This window comes from Ambystoma mexicanum, chromosome 2p, assembly GCF_040938575.1.
Source record: "Ambystoma mexicanum isolate Mex_15411 chromosome 2p, UKY_AmexF1_1, whole genome shotgun sequence".
In the NCBI taxonomy this organism is placed as follows: Eukaryota; Metazoa; Chordata; class Amphibia; order Caudata; family Ambystomatidae; genus Ambystoma; species Ambystoma mexicanum.
Window position 1 is genome coordinate 847804421 of NC_090923.1, and position 5588 is coordinate 847810008.

The 5588-nt window shown below is 42.8% G+C and overlaps 1 pseudogene; it reads right to left on the reverse strand.

Annotated features, from left to right (window-relative positions):
• Positions 1–4528: 4528 nt before the first annotated feature.
• On the reverse strand, positions 4529–5076 carry LOC138567808 (U3 small nucleolar ribonucleoprotein protein IMP4 pseudogene; annotated as a pseudogene).
• Positions 5077–5588: the final 512 nt, after the last annotated feature.

Here is a 5588-nt window from a genome sequence, read left to right on the forward strand (position 1 = left end):
TTGAGTGGCCCTCCAACAGCCACAGCTCAGGAAGGGACAGTGATTGAGACGACAAGTGCAAGCGATAACATCAAACTCACACCCAGCAAGGACATACAAATATTAGTCCAGTAGGCCCTTTCGAACCATATTGAGCACTCTACAAAGTCCGGCCACCAACTTCCTGGCTATTTTAACAGCGCCTGTAAAGATGCTCTGGACCTAAAGCCTCGACTAGAGCACAAGAATCTGGTCCCTTCCATAGCCCAAGTGAGTATTCCACTGAGGCATGGGGGCACAAATGTTACTGTGCCATCTAGTGACATAGAGCACAGGAGAACTGACTTTGGGCGTACTCAGCGGACCAATTTTTAACCAGATTATCAGCAGGCATTAACAACTATGAGAGCTGATATGTCTAGTGTGGGTAGGTTCACTGAAGCCGGAAGAAATTACTCCCAATATAAGGACTGGGAGGACGGTGTTCAAAATGAAAACCCAAATGAGGGGGGCTTTAACGTAGCCTTTCCACCTGAGGTGAACAGACCCACACAATTCAACGCAGCCGCTGGTTCTAGAGTTGAATGGCGGCAAGCCCACTTCGAAGAATACCCCAGTGTTATGTTAAATTTTATGTTCTCACATGGTGGGCCTCCGTCACTTAATCGGGGTAGGATTTTGACCTTATTTGGTGAAGTTCCTGGACTTTCTTTGATCTCCTCTGGTGACATCAAAGTTATTGATTATATTCACCCCACCAGGTTCGACTATGTTAGGGTGGTTTTCTATTCGAAAACTATTCTGGATCTTGTCTTCTCTGAAATTGAGTCCCTGCAACGTTTCGGTTTGACCTGGAGATTTACAGTGAGGGATTCCTGAAGTCATGGGAAGGGGAGCAAGGAAGGGCCTCCAAAGTCTCATATATGGGGACTCATGTCCAGAATACAGAAAGGGACATCCACCCTTCCTCTGCCACTGACTTGAGATGGGTGGCCCAGACACTCAGAGATTCCTTATCCAAAATACAAACAATCAAAGACAACCCTTAGAATACATGCCCCTTATTCCTTTTGTCATGTAATTCAGAGGGAATCGTGCTCTTAAGCAGTTCTCGGCCTGTTGTGCTATCTTACATGACGCCACCATTCTCTGCTTGCAAGAAACTTGGGCCCTTGCCCCCTTGTCTATAGATGGCTTTTTGGTACACAAGAACTTGAAGTAAAAAAGTCTAAAGGTAGACCTTCGGGGGGACTTCTCATTGCTGTTAAAACCAACTCTTACACTAAATGCCTCAAAACATTCAAGATTCATCAGGGATGCATTGCACTTCTTTTGAAACTCTGCCCCTGTGAATCCTTTGCTAATCTACTGATTATTAATGTTTATTGGTGTCCTGATCTTGTCTTAAAGGAGTTCATTGCCCTAATCGACTTAGTGATTCAGGATTGCCAAGAGATGTGTGATATCTTGAACATCATTGTGGCAGGTGACTTTAATGCGGATGTGTGTTCTGGAAAATCTGCTGATAATGGGTCCTGGAGGAAAACTTAACAGGGGGATATTTGGTTTCAATTTCTTTCTGGTTGGGGACTGCTCCCTGTGTCTAACATTTTGGGTGCACTACAGGATCATTCCACCTGCTCCAACAGGACGGTGTGCTCCACAATTGATTATGTCTTTGTTAGCACACAGATCTTCAACCATCTTTCTGATTTTGTTTTGGCTCCCTCTACAGTTAGCGATCATAAAATGCTCAAACTTTATTGATATGCATACCACACCCCTCATAACGACCAGTATGTAACAACACCGGAGGTTAATTCTTCCTGCAATAGACTCACATGGCACAATGACAACATTACTAAAGTTAATCTGTTGTTTCTGGCTGATTATCATAAGCACAGTCTTGACAAGAAATTGACTATTTACTCACATGAAGCCTTTGAGAACTATGTTTATTCTGTGATTCGAAGCCCGTCTGGGATTAAGAAATTATCAACAGTAACTAAGCCCCACAAGCATTCCTTCAGTTTAGAAATACAAAACTTAAAGAAAGAGAGGAATCACGAAATGTGCGTGTTCCGGAAAACACAAGGTAATGATATTCAAGCTGGTCAGCTGAATAAGATGAAAACTAAATGGAAATCTAGATTGAGATCATTTAGGGCCAAGCTTTATTAGATGGACGCTGAAGACATGCTTCTTTCACTTACAGCCACCAATTCTTGTAGATTTTGGTCCTTAATCAATAACAGAGGCGAGGGTCTACTTAGAGTACAAACCGCATTTATCTCCTCCGACATTTGGGTGGGACACTTCGGTTCTCTCTACAGCCCTCCAAAACGGGTCTGGAATGTGCCTAAGGATATACAAGTGTGCCCATGGACATCCCCTTTACTTTAGTTGATATTCAACATAAAATTGTTTGTTGCTCTGCCTCTCGGGCTCCTGGCCCCAACCTGCTTTCAAACATGGTATTTAAAGGTAACCCCACCTTGTGGGCGAAAATTCTGTTCTTTCTTTTTAAAGACATTGTAATCACCAGGAGCATTCCAACTAGCTGGCATTTATCTTTTGTCGTTCCAATTTATAAAAAGCGCGACAGGTCGTCTCCTCTCAGTTACAGACCAATTGCACTTTTGGACGCAGACTCAAACATCTTTGCGTCTATTGTTCTTGAACATATACATGTGTGGATTAAGGACTTTCGCATTTTGTCACCCTGCCAATTTGGCTTTAGGAAACATGTGAGGACAGATGCCGGGGGTCTATTAAGCAACATTTTGCAACATCATGGCTTGGACTGTGGGGATCTTGCCTACATATTTGGCCTCCATCGATCCGACGTCGGCTTTCGGCATGGTCAACAGAACTACGATATGGACCAAATTACGACTTCTTGGTCTCCCCCCTCTCTTGTCTATTCTTTACCACCTACATGAAGGCACTAAAATTAAGGTACGATTGAGTACAGATGGCTCATTGTCGGAAGAAATTAAGGTCTTCAAAGGGCTTAGGCAGGGCTGCATTTTTTGCGCCCACTGTTTTTAATTTATATTTTTCGGATGTGAGAATCGTCCTTTGCTGCCCCTAAGGTGGAGGGGCCCAAGATCTTTTGGACTGCTTACGCGGACGACGTTACCTTATATGACCATACACCCATTGGCCTGCAATGTCTTCTCACCTCATTTAAAGAATACTCTAGTGTGAACTCCCTAATAATCAATCGTTCTAAAACTGTCATACTTCGCCTAAGTCACAGGAGGTGTCCAATACATACTCTTGGTATTTAGATCATGTCAAACTTCCAGTGAGACAGGCCATGAGATATCTGGGTTATCCGGTTTTTGTAGACAATAAAAAGGCAAACTACCGGGAGTTTCTTGAAATGAAAATTGTACCCCTGATGAGTCAACTGCAGAAAATTGATAATAAGTACGGGAAATTCTCCATGGAGCCTTGCCTGTTTCTGTACCGCAATACAATAAGATTGTGGCTCAATTTTGTTACGGTCTGGAATTTGCTCCACGCTGGTGCAGGGATGAAATTGTAAAGTATGAGTCTCGGATCCTAAAACACATGGTGAGGTGTCTACCGAAATGTGTACCTCTGTCGGCCATCTGGTACAAACTGGGACTCTTCTTGCTTAAAAGCACAATAGAGTGGCGTAGGCTTGCCCTATATAGGAAGCTTCTTGTCAGTAATGACACGACCCTATATGGTGTCATAGGCAGCGGGTTTCTTTATGGGAAGGTTACTTCGAAGACTCTTGAAGATATGGAAAGGGAAGCACTTGTCTGTCTAGAAAAAGTTGGTGTCTCCGGAGAACTTTTGATTTCCAACCCTATGAAGGTAAAAACTCTTCTCCTTAATCTTGATTGGAATTCTACGGTTGCGGACGTTTTGACCAAGAAATTATATAGTCAACTTGTGTTGAAAAAATGGGTGTTACCGAGCTGTATTTGATCAAATTTCCTGATAGGACATGGAGGAACGCCTTCATGAGGTTTAGATTCAACGTACTGGGTACTGGGGACATTTTGAATATTAGGTCTGGTACCTGTACTCCTGCTCCTATATGCAGATACTGTAAATCCACGGTTCCAATGGAAAACCTAAGACGTATTCTAACAGAATGCGATGGTTTGAGGTCTGAAGGAATTAAGATTTTCTCGCAATTTGTGCCCAACACTGACTGCGTGGATTTGAACTTATTATGGTTAGAAATCTTTTCACAGGAATCAAATAAAACTACAATTTTATGTTCTGAGATTCTTGAAATTGCATTGTGGTCTGTAATTGTTGATCTTATGTAATTAATGCAATTTTGGAAATGTGTTAACTGCGATGTTTTGTCAACATGTTGCTCAAGTGTTTATTTTAACATATTTATTCTGTAAAGGTATTCCTTAAAGTTAATAGGACAATTATGGACATATGTCAAAATCTGTCTATGTATTCTTATTATGTCTTTATTTTTGTAAAGGTAACTGTGTAACCACAAATAAATAAAAAAATAAAAATGTTAAAAAAGATGTGGATATGGCTCCTACATAGTGCCCAAATCAGGGACGTCATGACACATCACAACGTTAAAGAGCGTGAAATATGCAGTGGGTCCAAATGGGAGGCGGCACACATTCAGCCCATCTGGTGTCCCGCGATGTTCATGAACAAACATGAGATCAGTGACGCTGTGGCCTTTGCGGTGCTGCACCAGCGCGCCCGTTTCGTGTTTGCCCCTGTTCATATGCTGAGCATTAGGGAAGATAAGTTTCACCTCCTTAGCAAACATTTTTAAGCGGTAAGCGGGAGCTAGGGTGGTAATCATGATTTTGGGATCTTCGACGCCTGCCCAGCAGTACTCATCGTCCACATGACTGCTTACACCTTCGCCACCTTTGTCGTCATATTCTATCAGCTTCTGAAGAGACAGGGCCTCTCGTCTGATCTCCGTTGGAATAAGACAGTTTTCATCTAAAGCTCTTTTTAACTTAACTTTAACTTCTGCTTCTTGTCCCCAATGCTGTGCTGTTTCTTTTCGATTGCCTTCTTATATAGGTACTCCCTTTGCAGTCGAGCCTCTCTTCTCAGCATGGTGGCGTTTTACTTCAGACTCATTTTAATGAGCCCGCTACACTTGGTCATTGGCTTTGGGTGGTGAAGTGCTGCTTTTCTAAGCATTATTATGCTGCATTCTTTAATATGGTTCCCCATGCTGTGTGACCCCAGTTGCTCTCCATTGCCAGTGATGATCAGTTCAGGGGGATATCCTTCCATCCTGAATGTGTTTAGTGCAACTTAATTCTCTTCGATAAGCAACTGGCAACAACAATACCATACTCGTGTTTCTCTTGTTGTCCAGTGGTCCATTGAAATCTAGACCTAATTGTTACAACCCCAAGGCTTGCCCAGAGAGTGGGGCATCCAGACCTCAGTCAGTGGAGGAATGGAAGAGGTCAACCAAAGGAGAATGATGATGTTGTGATAGTTTGCATCTTGCATGCCAGCTGGAGCATTGGCGAAGAGCGATCAAGGCACACCAGTGATCAACGTCATGGCACATGCATTGAAATCCTTAGAACCACCCAATGCACAAGTGGACTAAT